Raw genomic sequence first — 22126 nt, forward strand, 5'->3', positions numbered from 1 at the left:
ATGAGCATCATGGGAAATGTAGTTCCAAAACATCTGGGGTGCCAAGGTTCGCCATCACTGGTCTATATAGTGTGGTTTGCCTACTATTTTCTCATAGCTAAATCTATGTGTTATCCTATGCTGCCATCTAGTGGCCTTTGTTGCAATGCACATGTTTATGTGATTCTTTGAGTTACCACATATTTTCACTGTATGTATGCCCCTCCCTGCTTCCTGTGTGGAGTACTTCCTGTGTCATCTCTTCAGCCAGCAAGCCACATGTAGAAGGACACTCATGTACTCTGCCCAGGGTAGGAAAGGCATCATCTTTTGACCGCACAATACTATCACCATTCATCTGCTGTTCCTGTTATCTGCTGTAACCTCTGAAGTTTAAAGAATAAACACCTCTTTTGAATGAATCGGTATTGACGAGTTCAGCTGTCTGACAAGGATTGTCCGCAGTGAGTATATCTGCTTATACAGGCCAGGCATAGAGGTCTCAGCAAGGGATATATCGCTATCACAACAATTGGAGTCAGAACAGTCAAAAGATGCATAGAATTCTTACAGCCTGCTGGGTATATGTGTGTGCCTAATCTGCAATCAAGCTCAGTGCCAGCCGCCATCTTGTGTAAGCACATGGTCGCACAAGCTTACTGCGCTTCATGCGAATGTTGAAAGCTGTTTCTCTAATTGAACTGTGTTTCCCCACCTGTCTAAGCTGCTGTTCGTCTTCTTAAAGAGACAGTACCATTTTTTACAAAACCGTGAGAAATGTCTAGACAAGGCTCTGAACACTCTTTTACGGCTGAACCAACGCAGATTCATCATGCCTCTGAACCCGCAGACGTACAGGGAGCAGACTCTGCAGATATTGCTGAACAGAGTGTAAGACCCAAGCGTACAATAAAACCAATACAGAAACTCAGAGAAAACTACGAATACACTAGAGATAAGTTCTCCAGCAAGCTATCGGACTTCTGGGACAGAACTTCACACTGCATGTCAGTTTTGCCACACTTTAATGATCAACCAGCTGAACTAGGAGATTCTATAGTTCGCCTATCTGCTGCGTATGAACATTACCAACGGCTGTCTGCAAAATACACTGCTTTCTTGCAAGACTGTAATATAGAGGACTCTTCAGCAGAACTGACCAAGACTGATGCATTGAACCAACAAAGGGATCTCTTAGTGAAAAATGCTCAGTGTAAGGCAGAACTCCGCATTGCTCAACTGCAAGAGACCAGATCTCACAGATCAACATCAACCAAGCACACTGCACGTTCTTCTAGATCCTCTCGCTCCAGAAGTTCAACATTAAGCGACAAGCTAATAGAGGCCCGCGCTGATGCTGAATCCAAAAAAGCGCAAAGCTCCCTTGCTAAGAAAGAAGCAGAGATGAAGGCCCAAAGCAAAGCTCTTGAAGCAGAGATGGAAGCCCAAAGCAAAGCTCGCCAAGCAGAGATGGAAGCCCAGAGCAAAACTCGCCAAGCAGAAATGGAATCCCAAATAAAGATTCTGCAAATAGAGAAAGAGGAAGCAGGTGCGCTAGCAAGGCTGAAAGTCCTTGAACAAGCAATGGGTCAAAGTACTAATTCAGACTGTCTTATCCCAGCAGAACTGGAAGATCCAATTGATCGCACCAGTGATTATGTGCTAAAGCATAATGTTTACAAAGATACAGAGTCATCTCCTGTACCTCCTACTAACAACACTGTTCTGACTCTCAACTCAGGGACCTCCCAGCTCAAAATGCCTGAGTCTCCTCAAGTCCACAACGCCAGAGCATCTACGCAGCAAACCACATCAACTCCTGCCATCAACAAGGTGACTTCCAGCGACAAGCCGCAGCTCCAGCCACAGCCAGCAGAAGCCTTAAAGACTACACCAAAGTTAAGCGCTCATGCAACATCATTTCATCCTGGTAAACCTCACCTTTCTTCACCAGAGAACTTTCACACCCAAGGGGTTCCACAGATTACTTTGGCACCAAAGAGTGAGAGATCAGACTTGAATGACTTAGCCAGCTATATGGCACGCCGTGAGCTCATTATCACCAGCCTCTCAAGGTTTGATGACTGTCCAGAGAGCTACAGGGCCTGGAGATCAACCTTCAAGGCTGCTATTGCTAATTTCAACCTTAATAGCAAGGACGAACTTGATTTGCTCATAAGGTGGCTGGGGCCAGAATCTGCAAATCGTGTTAAAAGACTGAGGACAGTACATGTTGACCACCCAGATGCAGGTCTTGTTGCCACATGGGCAAGACTTGAGCAAGCCTATGGTAGCTCAGAAGCCATAGAAAGCGCTCTATTCAAGAGACTGCAAAACTTCCCAAAAATAGGGAACAAAGACTATCGCAAGCTCCAAGATCTAAGTGACCTCCTCATGGAGTTAGAGTTGGCAAAGACAGACCCACGTCTACCTGGTCTAAGCTTCCTGGACACTGCTCATGGTGTCAATCCAGTGGTGTCTAAACTGCCATACGGCCTGCAGGAGAGATGGGCGCAGCAGGGCTCAAGGTACAAAAGAGACTATAACGTATCCTTTCCTCCATTCTCATATTTTTGCAGGTTCATCAGTGAACAAGCCTGGATGAGAAATGATCCCAGCTTCAGCTTCAGTGAACCCAACTTGCCTGCTTCATCACCATCTCCAAGGTATGACAACACAGCAGCTAAACACAGAGACTTTCATAGAGCAATATCCGTTAAAAGGACAGACATCTCACCACCCGTATCCTCTCATGCATACCAGAGTGATTCGGGTGATAAAGATCCTAATCGTCAGTGCCCTATTCACAAGAAGCCTCACCCTCTTAAGAAATGCCGAGAGCTGAGAGCAAAGACTTTACAAGAGCGCAGGGAGATTCTCCAGAAACTTGGAGTATGTTACAGGTGCTGTGCTTCTTATAGTCATTTTGCCAAGGACTGTAAAGTTGTCATCAAGTGCACAGAATGCAGCAGCGAAAGACATGTGACAGCTATGCATCCTACTCCACTTACAGACAGCCCACAGCAGCTACCTACCTCCACCCCTCTCTCAAATCATGGCGGGGAGCAACGAAGCCACGCTCTAGCCCAGGAGAATGTTTCTTCTTCATGCACAGAAGTCTGTGGAGAAGGTTTAGATCACAAGTGCTGTGCCAAGATATGCCTTGTTAAGGTATACCCAGAGGGTCAACCTGAAAAAGCTGCCAGGATGTATGCCATAATAGATGAACAGAGCAACAGATCCCTGGTCAAGCCTAAATTCTTTGAGATCTTTGGCATTGAGGGTCATGCCACACCGTATACTCTCAGAACCTGTTCTGGTCGCGTAGAGACTTTCGGCAGAAGGGTCGATGGGTTCATGGTGTCTCATATCGAAGGGAAAGAGGGCATACTCCTACCAACATTAGTCGAGTGTGACCAGATACCAGACGAAAGAGAAGAGATTCCTACTCCAGGAGGTTGCATATCACCATCCTCACTTAAGGCACCTTGCTGATGAGATTCCCGCAATGGACATGAATGCTGAAATCTTAGTCTTGCTAGGAAGAGACATTCTTAGAGTACATAAGGTACGTGAGCAGTGTGATGGACCTGAGGATGCCCCTTATGCACAAAGACTTGATCTAGGCTGGGTAATAGTGGGCGATGTATGCTTGGATAGAATGTGTACATCATCTGAGATCCACTCCTTCAAAACTTACATGTTAGGAAATGGACGCGCATCCCACTTCAAAGAGTGCCCTCACCATTATGAAATAAAGGATAAGCCTCTTGACATCATCCAAGTACCTGATGCCACTCCTATCCTGTGTGATGACAACCTAGGTACCACAGTGTTTTGTACCACAAGTGACGACAACAAAATAGCCTTGTCAGTTGAAGACAGAGAGTTCATCAAAATAATGGACAAAGAATTCTTCAAGGATGAGTCTAACAGCTGGGTTGCACCATTGCCTCTTCGTGCTGCAAAGGTCAAACTGCCAAACAATCGGGAACAGGCTTTATCCAGATTCAACTCACTTCAACGAACATTAAAGAACAGGCCTGAAATGAAGGACCATTTCATTACCTTTATGAAGAGGATCTTTGACAATGAGCATGCTGAGCCAGCTCCACCTCTTCAAATACACGATGAGTGCTGGTACCTACCCTTCTTCGGAGTGTACCATCCACGTAAGCCAAAACAAATTAGGGTAGTGTTCGACTCCAGTGCCAAGCATCAGGGCGTATCCCTGAACGATATTCTTCTCACTGGTCCTAACCTTACCAACAACCTTGTAGGTGTACTCATGAGGTTCAGAAGAGAGCCAGTTGCCATAACTGCGGACATTGAACAAATGTTTCATTGCTTTATTGTACGAGAAGACCATAGGAACTTCCTAAGGTTTCTGTGGCACCGTGACAACAACATGAACAATGAGATGATTGAATACCGCATGAAGGTTCATGTTTTCGGAAATAGCCCCTCACCTGCCGTCGCAACATACGGTTTACGAAGGACTGCTCTTGACGGAGAACAGGAGTATGGTGCAGATGCTCGACATTTCGTCGAGAGAGATTTCTATGTGGACGATGGACTTAAATCTTTACCTACAGCGGAAGAAGCCATAGACCTGCTCCAAAGGACACAAGTTATGCTTTCTGAGGCTAACCTCAGACTACACAAGATTGCCTCAAACAGTGTTGCTGTTATGAAAGCCTTTCAACCTGGCGATCATGCCACAGGGTTTAAAGACTTAAATCTGGGGATGGACATGCCACCTGCGCAGAGAAGTCTGGGCCTACGGTGGGACTTATTAAAGGACAGCTTCGGCTTTCAAGTCAGCTCTGCAGACAAACCATTTACCAGGCGTGGAGTTCTGTCAGTGGTGAACAGCCTATACGATCCAATGGGATTTGTGGCTCCCATCACCATACAAGGTAAATCCATACTTAGACAGCTCTCAGAGACTATCAAAGATTGGGATGCCCCACTACCAATAGACAAACTTTCAAGGTGGGAGTCCTGGAAACAGTCGTTACATGCCTTAGATGGAATCCTTATACCACGCTGTTACACTCCGACTTCCCTTGCCACCAGTCGGAGGAAAGAGCTGCACATCTTCTCAGATGCATCTACTGAGGCCATAGCGGCTGTTGCCTACCTCAAGGTAAGGGATTCAGCTAATCTAACCCATGTAGGGTTTCTGTTTGGGAAGGCTAAGTTAGCACCCAAACCTGAACACACAATTCCTAGGCTTGAACTTTGTGGGACTGTGCTAGCTGTAGAGATTGCAGATTTCATACTGCGTGAGCTAGACATTCAGATAGATGACATCAAATTCTACACAGACAGCAAGGTTGTTCTGGGCTACATATACAACCAGACTAAACGTTTCTATGTCTATGTCAGCAACCGTGTAGAAAGAATAAGAAAATCATCTAAACCTGAACAATGGCATTATGTTCCATCTGAAATTAATCCTGCAGATCATGGCACCAGGCCAGTGTCTGCGAGTGCCTTCGTAAATTCTTCTTGGTTAACAGGTCCTGAATTCTTGTTGGCTGATCCAGAAGAAACCACGGCTGACGTCTTCAGTCTTCTATAACCCGACAAAGATTCAGAGGTTCGTCCTGAAGTTAAAACCCTTGTCACCAGAACTGAACAAAGATGTGCCTTGGGCTGTCAACGCTTTGAACGTTTCTCCAAGTGGACAAGGCTGGTACGCACCACCGCAAGGTTAGTTCATATTGCACACTGCTTTCACACAAAGCTCACAGATGCTCACTGTCAAGGTTGGCACATGTGCCAAAAGCTTCTTTCTGCAAAAGACATTGCTGAAGCTGAACTGATCATAATACGCAGTGTACAACAGGATGTCTTTGGCTCAGAAATCAGACGTATCCGTGACAAGGGGGACATTCCAAAAAACAGTCCAATTGCTAACCTGAACCCATTCATTGACAATGATGGCACGTTAAGGGTTGGCGGACGCCTAAACAAGGCTAAGTTCAGTGAGCAAGAACAGAATCCTCTCATTATACCTGCTCGCCATCACATCACCACTTTGCTCATACGGCACTACCATGAAAGGGTGAAACACCAAGGTAGACACTTCACAGAGGGAGCCATAAGAGTTGCAGGCCTTTGGATTATAGGGACTGTAAAGACTTTCATCAGACCTATCACGGAACTCATTTTGCTCTTGCCATTTGGAGACTGAACTTACTTGGGTATGCTGTTGGATCCTACCTGTGACTTCGAGAAGGAAGTATCTGGAACTTTAGTTGTCACAACTTGAAGCCTTATATTATAGTTGTTGTATTATATGCATGTTCTCCATTATGTCTTTCAGGTTTTCAAGACATGAAGCAAATTGCGCTGTTGTTTATTTGCATAACTACCGTTGTATTATGTAAATAGTGGCATTATCATGCCAGACGGGGAGTGTGCTGCCCCAATAGGGGCATAGAATATGAGATGCATAGCCTCAGTTAATATTAGCATTGTTATATAGATTAGAGTCTATATAGTGTGGTTTGCCTACTATTTTCTCATAGCTAAATCTATGTGTTATCCTATGCTGCCATCTAGTGGCCTTTGTTGCAATGCACATGTTTATGTGATTCTTTGAGTTACCACATATTTTCACTGTATGTATGCCCCTCCCTGCTTCCTGTGTGGAGTACTTCCTGTGTCATCTCTTCAGCCAGCAAGCCACATGTAGAAGGACACTCATGTACTCTGCCCAGGGTAGGAAAGGCATCATCTTTTGACCGCACAATACTATCACCATTCATCTGCTGTTCCTGTTATCTGCTGTAACCTCTGAAGTTTAACGAATAAACACCTCTTTTGAATGAATCGGTATTGACGAGTTCAGCTGTCTGACAAGGATTGTCCGCAGTGAGTATATCTGCTTATACAGGCCAGGCATAGAGGTCTCAGCAAGGGATATATCGCTATCACAACAATCGGAGTCAGAACAACTTATTTGCAAAATTGTATAACAGAAACAAAAAAAAGTGTTTGTAAACTCTTGAAACCCCCCCCCCCCCCCCAAAAAAAAACCTGTAAGACAAAGGCATAATCAGCTAGTACTAGCAGATTATGAAATACTTACCTTAGAATGAAGCCCTCCAGTGGCACCCACACATCGCTAAAATGGCCGACATCTTCCCTGAAGATTCTTCCGGGTTCGCAGGCTCTGGCGCTGTGAGTGGTCGGGGCTGTGCATGCGCGCGGAAGCCGCAGGTCACGACACAGGGCATAGGCAGCCATTCCTTCAGTGGATTTCACTGGCTGCATATATAGTAAATATCTCCTAAACGATGCATGTTTAGGAGATATTTACACTACTTATAGGTAAGCCTTATTATAGCCTTACCTAGAGGGAAAATTCAGTAGCAGAGTTTACTTCCTCTTTAACCACTTAAGGACCGGACCAATATGCTGCTAAATGACCCAAGGGGTTTTTACAATTCGGCACTGCGTCGCTTTAACAGACAATTGTGCGGTCGTGCGACGTGGCTCCCAAACAAAATTGGCGTCCTTTTTTCCCCACAAATAGAGCTTTCTTTTGGTGGTATTTGATCACCTCTGCGGTTTTTAGTTTTTGCGCTATAAACAAAAATAGAGCGACAATTTGGAAAAAAATGCAATATTTTTTACTTTTTGCTATAATAAATATCCCCCAAAAACATATATAAAAAAAAAAATTTCCCCAGTTTAGGCCGATACGTATTCTTCTACCTATTTTTGGTAAAAAAAAATCGCAATAAGCGTTTATCGATTGGTTTGCGCAAAATGTATAGCGTTTACAAAATAGGGGATAGTTTTATTGCATTTTTATTAATTTTATTTTTTTTACTACTAATGGCGGCGATCAGCGTTTTTTTTCGTGACTGCGACATTATGGCGGACACTTCAGGACAATTTTGACACATTTTTGGGACTATTGTCATTTTCACAGCAAAAAATGCATTTAAATTGCATTGTTTATTGTGAAAATGACAGTTGCAGTTTGGGAGTTAACCACAGGGGGCGCTGTAGGAGTTAGGGTTCACCTAGTGTGTGTTTACAACTGTAGGGTGGTGTGGCTGTAGGATTGACGTCATCAATCGAGTCTCCCTATAAAAGGGATCACTCGATCGATGCAGCCGCCACAGTGAAGCTGCTGGGAAGCCGTGTTTACATACGGCTCTCCCCGTTCTTCAGCTCCGGGGAGCGATCGCGACGGAGCGGCTATAAACGAATAGCCGCGCCGTCGTCCCGGATCGCTCCCCGCGGGAATCCGACCGCCGCTTGTAGCGGAGGGGGTCCCGACCGGACCCCCGACCCACGTCTAGGCAGGGACGTACAGGTACGCCAATGTGCCTGTACGTGCCATTCTGCCGACGTATATGTACATGCGGCGGTCTGGAAGCGGTTAAAGGAAGGTCACTTCCAAACATAAGAGAAAAAGAGTTTATCTTTTCAGTAAATATTAAATTGAGAAGCGCTAATCCAAGGTAAAGTGGATGTAAACCCAAAAAATTTACATATCTAGCTTGGACATGTTTATCATATGTTATGTTAAGTTTATCATAATATGAGGTGATCCACAAGTCATTGTATATTACCAGGATGTGTTATGTGGGGGAGGGGTGGATTTCTCACTTTTTATACTGTGGATCACCTCATATTATGATAAACATAACATAACATATGATAAACATGTCCAAGCTAGATATGTAAATAACCTGTCACTCAAAGCAAGGAGAGAGGCTTTCGGACTTTTAATTTAGACAGGGTTTTATCTGGAAGTCTGTTAATTTTCACTGAACAATAAAAGAGGATTGCTCAGAGCTGGATTAACTCTGTGTGGCAAGACTTGGCACAGATGATAGGAAATCTTATTCTCTACATTGTGACATCAAAAAAATAAATACATTTTTTAGGGTTTACATCCACTTTAAACTTATGTTCTTTGTTGACATACATAGAACAACACCAACACCAAGATAAAAGAGCCACAACACATCATTTCGGCATCAAAACTATACTGTAGTAAAAATTTTAGATGTGATTACTCAAAAATTCATGACCAATTTTCATCTTATTTTTTCTAAAACACTTCAAAGCCTACTTTTAATTGAGTGTGTGCTCAATGCTGTGACCAACAATAAACTAGCCACTGCTGAAAGACATGGTACAGATGATTTTACTTCACTTTTTTGTTTCTCTGTTAAATTCTGCTGCATAAAAAGCAGAATAGTTATTATAAGTCTCCTGACACATAGCTGCTATCAGGGCCGGCCTTTGAGGTGTGCGAGCTGTGCGGCTGCCCAGGGCGCCATGGGCAACAGGGGCGCCGTGCAGCCAACGCAGCTCGCAAAATGTGAGTCGCAGCAGGGCCGGGCGGTCGGCGCTACCACTAGGCGGATTAGGAAGGCAGCCTCCTAGGGCACACTGCCACCTAAGGGCTCCGCTGACTCTTGCCTCACCTCTTCCTCCTCATTGTCACTCCCCAGGCTCCCGGCAGAGGATAGAGGGGCCCCGGACAGCCTCTTTGTGTATGTTTAGGTGACAAGGGGTGAAGATGGGGGGGGGGCTGCCACAGGATTAGCTTGCAAGGGTGCCTGAACACCTAAGGCCAGCCCTGGCTGCTATGTGTGCCAGTAAAGCCTCGTACACACGTGCCAGAATCTCGTCAGGAAAAAAACGTTGTTTTTCCTGACGAGAATCTTGGCAAGAATCTCTTGCTGCCCGAGTGTACAGACACTCCTTTCAAAAGAACCACTTTTGAAAGGCAAGAACGTGGTGACGTCATTGCGTATGACAAGCATGCGCTCGTCACATTCCATGCCATCGCCGCCATCTTGCTTCACCCTACCTATGCTGTGGTAGCTACCGCGCATGCGTCAAAGTATACAGACGCTCGGGTTTCTCATCGGGAAACAGGCCGACAAGAATCCCGAGCAGGATCTCTATTTTTCTCGTCGAGATTCCCGGCAGTTTTCCTGACGAAAAACCATACACACACACACGGTTTTCTCTGCAGAAAGCTCTCCCGGCAGCTTTCTTGCCGAGAAAAACGTGCGTGTGTACGAGGCTTTAGTCTACCATTCACAAAACTGGAACTGCCAGCATGCTTATGCTGAGAATGTGATGTATGGCTCATTGTGAATTCATTTTTAAACCCAAAGAAGTCAGTAACACAGTTCAACAACAGCCCTGCCATGGGACTGTGCAGGGAGGGCTTCCCAGTCACCTTCTGTTGACATTAGTCCCCCATAATCCCCTGCATCTTCAATCAAATGACTAAAGCTTCAGCACAGGTCAAGTGACCAAGCACCAACATACACTATATTACCATAAGTATTGGGACACCTGCCTTTACACGCATATGAACTTGAATGGCATCCCAGTCTTATGCCCTGTACACACGATCGGATTTTCCGTCAAAAAAAGTTGGATGTGAACTTTTGGTCGAAAATTCCGATCGTGTGTATGCTCCATCCAACATTTTCTGTCAGAATTTCCACCAGCAAAAGACTGAGAGCAGGTTCTCTATTTTTCCGACGGAAAAACTTCCTATCGTCTGTATGCAAATCCGACGCGCAAAAAAAAACACGCATGCTCAGAATCAAGCAGAAGAGCCGAATTGCCTATTGAACTTCATTGATCTCGGCTCATCATACATGTTGTACATCACCGGGTTCTTGACGATTGGAATTTCAGACAAGATTTGTGTGACCTTGTGTATGCACCACAAGTTTGAGCCAACATTCCTTCAGAAAAAATCCACAGTTTTCTTGTCGGAATTTCCGATCATGTGTATGGGGCATTAGTCCGTAGGGTTCAATATTGAAATGGCCCACCCTTTGCAGCTATAACAGCTTCAACTCTTCTGGGAAGGCTGTCCACGAGGTTTAGGAGTGTGTATGGGAATGTTTGACCATTCTTCCAAAAGTGCATTTGTGAGGTCAGGCACTGATGTTGGAGAAAAGGCCTGGCACGCAGTCTGCACTCTAATTCATCCCAAAGGTGTTCTATCTGACTGAGGTCAGGACTCTGTTGTGCAGGCCAGTCAAGTTCCTCCACCCCAAACTCGCTCATCCATGTCTTTATGGACCTTGCTTTGTGCACTGGTTCAAATCATTTGGTAGAGGGGAGATTATGTTGTGTGTTTTTTTTCAGGGGTTGAGCTTGGCCCTTTAGTTCCAGTGAAGGGAACGCTTAAGGTGTCAGCATACCAAGACATTTTGGACAATTTCAAGCTCCTAACTTTGTGGCAACAGTTTGGAGTTGGCCCTTCCTGTTCCAACATGACTGCGCACCAGTACACAAAGCAAGGTCCATAAAGACATGAATGAGCAAGTTTGGGGTAAAGGAACATGACTGGCCAGCACAGAGTCCTGACCCCAGCCCGATAGAACATCTTTGGGATGAATTAGAGCGGAGACTGCGAGCCAGGCCTTCTTGTCCATCATCAGTGCCTGAGCTCACAAATGTGCTTCTGGAAGAATGGTCAAACATTCCCATAGACACACTCCTAAACCTTGTGGACAGCCTTCCCAGAAGAGTTGACGCTGTTATAGCTGCAAAGGGTGGGCCAACTCAATTATTGAACACTACGGACTAGGGTGACCACATTTCCAAGCTACCATTCAGGGACATCTCCCCTTCCCAAAAATAAGCTTGTGCTGTAAGGAATCACAACACAGTAATTGGACACGAGGCGGGATTTATGATTTCTCCAATCACAAGCAGGGGGTGGGATTGTATTCCTCCAAGCATTCCCGGCCAGGACAAGTACTGCCAGTGAGTAAAGCAGTGATGAGGCGGCCTTTTTTGGGGGCATCAGATTGGCCCTGGGGGGGTGGCTGTGTCAGTTTCATTCCGGGACACTGTATTGTCCTGGAAAGAAGGTGCCTGGGACAGACCTGCAAAATGCGAGACTGTCCCGGGCAATCCGGGACACGTGGTCACCCTGCTACGGACTAAGACTGGGATGCCATAAAGTTCATGTGCATGTAAAGGCAGGCGTCCCAATACTTTTGGTAATATAGTGTATGTTGGGTTGCCATTGTTATGTCATACAGGCTGAATAATAAAATACATGTGTCTTCATTTCTTACTACAGATTCTTATTAAAGTAGCCATAAAAAGGCAGCTTCTTTTGTTGCAGTAAAGATAAAATGTTTGTCAGAATCCTTTGTACTACAGTGCAAACAATCCTCTGTAAATCTGGTGACATCTGATTAGAGAATGCTGTGACTCATACAAAAAGGGCACCTATCCTTCATTCCCCATCTGTTTTTCCATCAATTTCAATCCAGGAAAAGAGCTGTGAAGTCTCACGCCTTGTTAGTAGGAATTGTGTCAGCTATCCACATCAGCATTGACCTTGCCATTGGTAGACCTCAGCAGAAGTATGAATAAAGATATTTTAATTCATTGAGTTAAAATTGTGTTTGAATTAAAGGGGTGGATTGCACGTGCCGCAAGAACTCTAATGGGGAATCCTGTAAATCCACATCTAAAATATTTTTTATCTGGGCCCTGATATCCTGCCAGAAGGGCCGGAGCCTCGGGCACTCCCACCAGATATGTAGGAAAGTGCCTCGAAGCCCACAGCCCTACCAACAGGCAGCAGAAGCTGTCGGATATATCCTAGCTAGAGTCGTTGAAACCGTGTACCAGCAGGTCAGCAGCTTAAAGCTATTTTCTTGCATCTTGGTATCCACCGAGCTCTTGTGAGTGAGAAGATATAGATGACCCAGCCGAGTCCCCGTAAATACATGCTGCAGGTCCCTCTTCCATTCCCGTATGTAAATTGGTTTACCCTGGGACTCCGCAGACTGCAACATTCCTTATAGCACAGAGATAGAGTGAGGAATGGGGTCCGTAGATTTTCATAGCCTTTCAAACGGGGTCAGGGAAGATGGGGGTCGGACAGGATGAGGAAAACTGCGGATAAAGTGAAGTAACTGTCTATTGCGCCATTTGTCCATCGGGAAGCGACCGAATTGGGAGCGGAACCAGTCCAAAGTGACCAGGCCTTGCTCTTGTACGAACCTCCCACATCGCGTCTCCCTGTCTCATGTCCAAGTGCGGAAGTAGGAGAGGTGTTCCCCCGGTCTGAACCAGGGGAAGCCCCCAAGAGGCGCAAGCGGGGACACAGGCTGTGAAAGCAGTCCCCGAGCGTTTAGCATATCCCATAGCTTCTACACATGGACAGGGAGCGGCGACACAAAATCCGAAAGGCCTCAGCTGTCCCGGGAGAGTCATGGAGCATGAGACAAATTACGTCCGGCCAAGAATTTCTCAAGAGGCACCCAAGATTGAGTCGTAGTGTGATGCTGCCAGTCCAGAATCCTCTGCAGGGCGACCGCCTCATAGTACCTTCGTATGGAAGGGACCCCCAGCCCCCCAAACTTCTTAGGACGTTGCAGTGTGCGGAGGGCCAAACGGGGTGCATGACCCTGCCAGATACATTTTAGGAACAGGCTGTTGAAGGCTGACAAAAGAGAGGGTAGTGCTATAGGTACCATCTGAAGGTAGAAAAGAATTCTCGGCAGAACTTTCATTTTCAGGATACTGACTCTACCCATCCATGAGAAGGTAGTGCAGTCCCATTGAGAAAGGTCAGTTTTAATCTTGTTGAGTAGAGGGGCAAAGTTGCACGTGTATAGTTGTGAAAATTTAGCTGGGAGTGTTAGATTTTGAAATTATGGTGCACGTGCACGTAGGGACGCGCGCGCGCGCGCTCGTAGGTGGGGAGGCGAGAAACATCCATGGGATTGCACGGCGGGGAGGACGGACCGCCGAGGTGAAGGAAGGGAGGAGACAGCAGCTTCCAGCCAGACACGCCGTGTGCCGAGAGCCGTACAAACAGGCTCCATCGTATCGCAGCATCAGAGGGTGAAACCTAAGGACACACGCGGCCCCCCCTCACAGGTTATACAGTCTGCGAGGAGCGGATGGAGAAGCAGGAAAGGAGACACGCGCCGCTGCGCTGCTGAGCATACACAACCACCCTCATCACCCTCATCTCCGGTAACATACAGGCTTCAGATAGAAGCACTGAGGTAAGGTAGGGGCTGGGGAAACCCCTGATGGGAGATGTAAAGGAAGTTCTATGCTTACTGCCAAGCGGGTAAGGAGAGATGGTTGAAAGATCAGATAAGGGCTATATATAATACTCTCATATAAATCAAAGAAGTGGATATCCTAAGAGGTGATGAGAACTGATGTTAAAGCTTAAGTATGCATACAGCAAATTGTGAACAGACAGGACTGTATTCTGACTGTATAAAAGAACATCCCAGCAGCATATAGTACTGTTAAGCACTGCATATGGGGTATGTTATGTTATGAGTTCGTTCATAGTTACGAGGCTAGAAGGGGTTAAAAAAGCAACCCCCCAATTGAACAAGTTATCTGAATTAAAAAGATTCAACACTCTGTACATTGTACCCTGAAAACCTGTGCAATACGCCGCGCCATGAAATCTAATGGTCTGGCACTTAAAGTAGTCCTCGGAAAAATCTGAACTCTGAACTTAGAACATTGAAAATTCATGTAACACTCCTTGAATGGGTACGATAACTCACTGAGGGGTAAATTTTGACCGTAAAAGACGGTAGGGGAGAATAAGCCCCTCCTGACATTTGGCATACAGTTTTTTTTTTTTTTTTTTTTTTTTTTGTTAAGCTTAGTAAAGCACGGCAGGAGGATCAGGAGGACCAGGAAGAGAGTCTGACCATGGATAGGGGGCAAAAAAAAAAAAAAGGGGTTAAAGTATAAACCCCTAAACTAAATAAGGTCTTGCATTTTGTAAGGATACACCCCCCCCCCCCGGCATAAGGCATAAAGTAGCCAACATAGTCCATGTAAAAAATCCCCTCTAAACCTGGAACCCTGAAACCGGCCCAGCAGGCCCTGTGGCCCTCCATTTTGGTGCCTATCTCCCCTCTTTGGCCACCCTCTATGTCTGTTTTCTCTTTTTTCTTGTTTTATATACAAGTAATATCCTAGTGATTGGTCAAGGAAATCTACCCTCACGACCGCAGGGACATGTATAGAAGCATTTAACACACGAGGTGTGACAGCCTTATTGGCGCTCAATGGCTTACTTAAAGCACCACAAGACTCAGGATCATCGCTAATTAGGTGTCAGTTCCTTCTGCCTGTAACCTGACCCTGGGTTTATGACTGCGCTCTGACCCATACTTTTGACTCTACCGGTTCACGGAACTCTGTGGATGACTCTGGTATGTGACTTGACGCTCACTGAGAGCAAATTTTGATTGGGTTGGATTGGGTTAAACGAGCATTTTTGCTCTGGCCTTCACTCTCCCTTTCTCATCTTATTATTTCTCTCTCACCTTTTATGTCCATTCCTTTCGGTCTTCTCTCCCTTTTGCCTGGGTTTTTTTTTTTTTTTTTTTTTTTTTGGTGTTTGCTCTATTTTGTGATGGGGATCTCAGATATCGGTCAAATAAACCTTCTGAGCCGAGACTAAGATATATTAAGCAATTTTCCCTCAGGGGGAGTGAATGAGAGAGAAAACCAAAGAAAATTCAAATTTGAAGGGGGATAAGACCCGGTCATACTGGGTAGAGTACCAGACATTGGATTCCTTATTAACGCGTCGGGAATAGGAAGCCAAGCTGGGGAAGAGAATTAGAAGGAAGGAGACTAGGATGAGCAGAATGACGAGTAGATCAACAAGGGGGGGACCCCCAACAACTCCAAGTAATACAACAGCAACAAGTTCAATAAGACCATTTGTGACAAGAGGAGAAAGCCCGCGAGTCACTGAGGCCCAGGGGGTAACAAAGCAACAACAAGCAAACAAAGTCAAAAAAGCTGAAAATAAGAAACCCCAGAGTGATAACCCCAGAGAAACATCTATAGAATCAAGAGAGGAGGGGCCTACAGGAAGCAGACTGGAGAGTAGCAGAAGGGATGAACGAAGCGCAGACACTCAGTCCCCCTCAAAGGGAGAAATGGCAGAGATGTTGTTAAGGCTGGAAAACGTGATAAAAGGAGAAATACAGAATCTACGGACAGATTTTGTCCACATGCTCTCTAGAATTGAAACAGCAGAAGAACAAATAGAGAAACAGGAACAGGAATCAAGCGCACTAAAAGCCCAGATGGATCAGATTCAATTACAACAGAGGCATATTCTCTACAAATTGGAGGACCAGGAAAATAGAAGTCGGAGACAAAACTTAAGGATAAGATTCATACCAGAGAATAGGGACGAGGACCTCAGGCCAATAGCTCAGAAGTTATTCAACCCAATACTGGAAAGAACAATAGATAACCCAATTGGAATCGAAAGGGTCCATCGAGTGGGAAACCCGAAAAGAGCGACCCCCGAGCGAACAAGAGATGTCATAATAAGGTTCAGATTTTATGAAGATAAAGAAGCAATTTGGAAGAAATTGAGGGGACAACCCCCGATAGTGTTTGAAGGGACGGAGTTGCAGATATTCACAGATGTGGCCCCAGAAACCCTGGCAAGGAGATGGTTGTTAAAACCACTCCTAAAGCAGATGATAGACTCGAACATTAAATATTACTGGGGGTTCCCTGCCTGCCTAAATGGAACAAGGGAAGGGAGGTCTGCGACACTAAGATTTCCCGAGGACTTAAGGGAATTTTGTAGGAAATTAGATATCCAGGTCCCTGACCTACCAGGTTGGGAGTAGGGGGGGGGCGGGGACGAGAGGGTGAGGGGGGAGAGTGGAAACTCCCGCCCTGCCCACTCTACCCTGTTCTCCCTAGTTGCCCCTTCTCTCTTTTTTTTTTTTTTTTTTTGCCATTACCTCATATGCTCTTTTCTATCCCGGATTCGGGCTCTCCGCTGACCTCGGACTGGGGCTTAGTCCCCGTCCCCCCCCTCTCCGGCTGGAAAACCGGGAGAGGGGGGAGGCAATCTCAGACCCCCACCCAGAGCGATCTGGACCAGGGCTTGGAAGATGGCCCAGAGGCCTTTAATAGGCCAAATAGGGGGGGGAGGGAGGGAGGGGGGAGGGGATGGGAGGGAGGGGGGGATGGGTTGGAGGGGGAGACGAGAGGGAGGGAGGGATGGGTTGGAAGGGGAGAGGACGGGAGGGTGGGGGAGGGGACGGGGGGGGCGGGAGGGAGGGGAGGGATGGGATTGAGGGAGGGAAGAAACCCTATCTCACCAAAACAATCAGAAGAGAACATAATCCGAAGAAAGGAAAACAAAGATGACAGTGATTAAATGTCTGTCCTATAACGTCAAAGGCCTTAATAGTCCTACTAAGAGACATAAGATATTAAAGGAGTTGAAAAGGCTTAGGACAGACATTGCCTTCTTACAAGAAACCCACCTTACATTGGGGTCAAACATAAAGATATACTCCCCCGACTTTCCCAGATGGTACTATGGAGATACCATCTCAAAAAGAGCTAGAGGGATAGCAATTGGAATAGCGAAGGGGACACGGTTTGCTCTAACAGATAGAATGACAGACCCGGAAGGGAGATTCCTCTTTTTAAGGGGAAAACTGGAGGAGGAGGAATACACTTTTGTAAATATATATGCTCCGAATACATCCCCGATGAAATACCTGTTGGGAATATTAGAGAAATTAAAAGATTTTAGGAGGGGAAAGTTAATACTGGGAGGTGACTTAAACTTTTGTATGGACCCGAAAGTAGATAAAACCTACCAGACATCAGATACCCAAGACATACTACTAAAAAAGGTTAAGGAAAGTTTGTATAGAAATCAATTAGTGGATACATGGAGGATCTTTAACCCGGGCCAACGAGATTACACGTTTTTTTCCCCGGTCCATGGTAGTTATTCTCGGATCGACCACATACTGGTAGACCATAGAATGTTGGAGATGGTGGTCGAGACAAGAATAGAAACCATGACGATTTCGGATCATGCCCCCATTAGCATATCCATAAATATCTCAGGGAACCAAAAGCCCTATCAAAATTGGAGACTTAATGAAGAGCTAATAATCAAAGAGAAAAGTTTCCTGAGGGTTAAAAAAGAATTAGAAGAGTACTTTAAAACAAATGAGATAGATGGAATCTCTAAAGCAACACTTTGGGACGCCCATAAGGCGGTGATAAGAGGGGTCCTGATCTCTGAAGGAGCAAGGAAGAAGAAAGAAGAGAGTAGTACAAGGGAAAAACTTAGAGGAGATTTTTAATCTTGAACAAAAACATAAGAAAATAGGAAAGCAACAAGACCTATATTTAAACTTAGTAAACAAGCGAAATGAGCTTAAAGAACTCTTAGATCAAGATACAAAAAGGGAATTTAACTCAATAGCAAGGGAGAGATACAGGTGGGGAAATAAAACAAGCAAACATCTTGCTCGGATGGTACAAAAAAAGAAATCTAGGAATTATATAGACAAAATTAAAAATGAAAAAGGTAAGGTCTTACATACAACAAAAGATATTGCAGAAACATTCAGAATATACTATGAAAAACTGTATTCGGTAGAACAAAAGAACTGGCAAAAAGGGGAGAAAGAAAATAAGATTACAACATTTTTAAAAGAAGCAGGAATACCAAAAATAGATCAAACGGAGGCAGAAGGGATGGATAGGCCTATCACAGAAAATGAAATTAAGCTAGCATTAACAAGTTCAGAAACTGGAAAAAGCCCGGGCCCGGACGGCTTCACAGTGATGTATTATAAAAAATACAAGGAGATCCTTCTACCAAAACTATGCCAGTACTTTAATGGACTTGGAAGAGAGTATAAATTGAGTAAAGAAGCATCAGAGGCAACCATCACAGTTATCCCAAAGGAAGGTAAAGACACAGGAAGCTGTTCAGGGTACCGGCCGATATCTCTGCTGAACACTGATATAAAATTGTACGCAAAGGTATTGGCCGGAAGAGTTAGACAGGAAATGACAAAACTGGTACACCCGGACCAAACGGGCTTTGTTCAGGGCAGAGAGGGTAGAGACAATGGAGTAAAAACACTCTTGTTGCTCCAGAGAATGAAGGCAGTAGGGTCCCCAGGTTTACTTCTGTCGATTGACGCAGAAAAAGCGTTCGACAGAGTAGACTGGGGACTTATGCTGCTGACTCTGAGAGGCATGGGGTTTGGACAGAGAATGATAGACTGGATCGCAGCCCTTTATTTGTCGCCCACTGCCAAAATAAAGATAAATGGCAGTCTATCTCAAACTTTCTCAATGAAAAATGGTACAAGGCAGGGGTGTCCTCTGTCGCCACTCCTGTTTGTGCTCTCTTTGGAGCCGTTGCTGGCTAGGATACGCAATTGTAAAGAAATAAAAGGGGTCAAAGTGGGAGAGGAGGAATACAAACTTTCTGCCTTTGCAGACGACATCCTCTTCTATTTGGACAAACCCAAAACATCAATCTCAAACCTATTAAAGCTATGTAGAGATTATGGGGAAATTTCGAACTTCAAAATAAATCTCACCAAAACGGAGATTATGAGTATAAATATAAGTAAATTAGAAGAGCAATTCTTAAAAGTGAAGTACCAGTTCGCCTGGGTTAAAGAACTCAAATATTTAGGGATACTGTTGGCAAACTCTATAAAAAAAATGTATAAGATAAATTTCATTCCCCTATTAAATGAAATTAAGACAGAAATAAAAAGAGTGGAAAATAGAGCAATATCATGGATAGGACGAATCAATTACTGCAAAATGGTTATCTTACCTAAAATATTATATAAATTTCAGATGATCCCCATAGCCCTCCCGAGAACACTATTTTCCGCTTTAAAAAAAATAATTATGAATTATATTTGGAGAAATAAGAAACATAGGATATCACTCCAGACCCTAAAACAACCAAAAAAAAAAGGGGGGCTTAGCGGTACCGGACGTCAAAGGATATTATGATGCAGTGGTAATGACAAGGGTGGTGGAGTGGGCCAGAGCCAACAAAGAAAAAAGGTGGGTTAGGCTAGAAAATGAGTTAGCACAGACGAGGCTGGACAAGATTATATGGAATCCTCCTCAATTTAGAACACTAGAGAAAAATACACATGAAATAACAAAAAATGCACTTAAAATATGGGACAATGTCTACAAAAAAATTGAGAAGGAATATAATTCACCTTTTATAGCACTGAAAAATAATGATTATTTTGCACCAGGTAAAACACAAGTCGGGGGGAATTGGATCAAACAGGACACGGCACAACTAAGGGACATAATAAGGGAGGGTCACATAATAACACTACCCGAGTTAAAAACTAAAAAGAATTTAATGGAAATTAATGAATGGAGGTACCAGCAGCTCAAGCATTTTACCCAGGATCTACCAGGCCCACTGAGAGCGGGAGACCAGTTAACAGACCTAGAAAAAATATGCTTCATGGAAAGAGCAAAAGGAACTACATCAAAGTTATATAGAATTCTATTGAAGATAGATGAGCAGAATATACCTCCATTCATTAAAAAATGGGAAAGGGAACTGGGAACACAACGGGATACGGGCACAATAGATAAAATGTTGGCTCTGACACACTCCTCGGCGGTAGATAGTCGAACGGCGGAGATGTGTTTTAAATGCATATCCGGATGGTACATGACCCCGGATAAGCTAAAAAAATTCAAAGAAGATCAGACAGGAGAGTGTTGGAGGGGATGTGGATCACCAGGAAATATGGCACACATCTGGTGGGGATGTACTAAGGTTAAGAGGTATTGGGAAAAAATTTTGGCCTGTGTAGAAGAGATCACGGGGAAAAAGATCAAGATGGACCCATGGGTCATCCTATTTCATGGGGGGGAGGAAGGTATAAAAAGTTACAGGAAAACGCTTGTACCACATCTACTCAATGCCGCTAAGAGACTAATACCAAGGAGGTGGCAAGAATTGGAGTGCCCCTCAATTTGGGAGTGGATAGATGCGGTCGAAGAAACTTACAGAATGGAAGAATTAAAAGAGGGCATAGAGGGTAATAACATCTTACAAATTACGAAATGGGATAGATGGAGGACTTTCAAGAAATCGTGGAGTTATGCAGAAAAATTAAGGGTGGACACTTAAAAGAAACACTAGAAGAAAATTTGAAAGAACTAGTGATATAGGAGATTGTTTAAGGTGAGATAGGGGGGATGGGGGGGGGGGGGAGGAGAAGGGGGGGATAAAATAAAAATGTAATTCTTTTGTTCCTCTGAAATATGAGGAGTGACATTTAACATTTAATAAATAACATTAATATATATTTATATATATAATAAAAAAAAAAGAAAAAAGAAAGAAAAACGAAAGAAAAAAAAAAAAAAAAAAATTTTCACACAAGAAGAAGCGACACTTATGATGCAAAACCAACATAGAGATGCAATGGGCAGGTGCGCCGAACATGAGCATACAATGCACACTCTATGGGGTGGAGTCTGAAGTGAAAAAAAAAAAAAAAAAAAAAAAAAAAAAGATGTTGAAATTATTACTATTTTATGTGATAAAGTTTCTGAGAATCAATGTTTAAACATGGTAGTTTTGAAGTTTGTTGAGGACAAATGAAGGTCAGTTGCAGCACATTACATGTATTTTTGGAGATCTACGTCAAGACAGTGGGTGGAGATATGTTACTTAAATATACTCAAGTGGGTGTTACGTTTGTGACAGAAGCTTGCCACCTTTCTTGGAGCTAGTCTAAATGTAAATATGCTTAGCTTGGCTTTTAAAACAGTATAAGAATCCATGTGGTGTGAGTAGCTAGTTAGGAAACTCTGGGATCACCGAACCTACAGGGAGATGGGGGTAGGAAGCCCCACCCAGCAGGAAGCTTTCTCTATGGAAGCCGAGCAGAAAGACGTACCATCATACCATGATAACATCTATTTCCTCCGTCTGTAACCTTCTGAATTTCCATCTTGCCATGTTGTGTTACCAGCTGTCATTATGTAAGCATTGACTGTTTGCTTGTCAATCTTTGAAGAATAAACTTTGTAATATTTGGAAGAAAACCTGAGTTCTGAATATTGGGAACGAAGCACCTTGGAAGGAGACACTATTGACATTACACATGACTAGTGTTGCTCACGAATATTTGTATTGCGAATATTCGGCTTGAATATGGCATATTCGAGTATTCGCGATATATTTCGAATTTCGCGGTGAATATTCGCAATTCCGAATATTCAAATTTTTTCTATTTTATTTTTAAAACAG

This window comes from Rana temporaria, chromosome 2, assembly GCF_905171775.1.
Source record: "Rana temporaria chromosome 2, aRanTem1.1, whole genome shotgun sequence".
Taxonomy (NCBI): domain Eukaryota; kingdom Metazoa; phylum Chordata; class Amphibia; order Anura; family Ranidae; genus Rana; species Rana temporaria.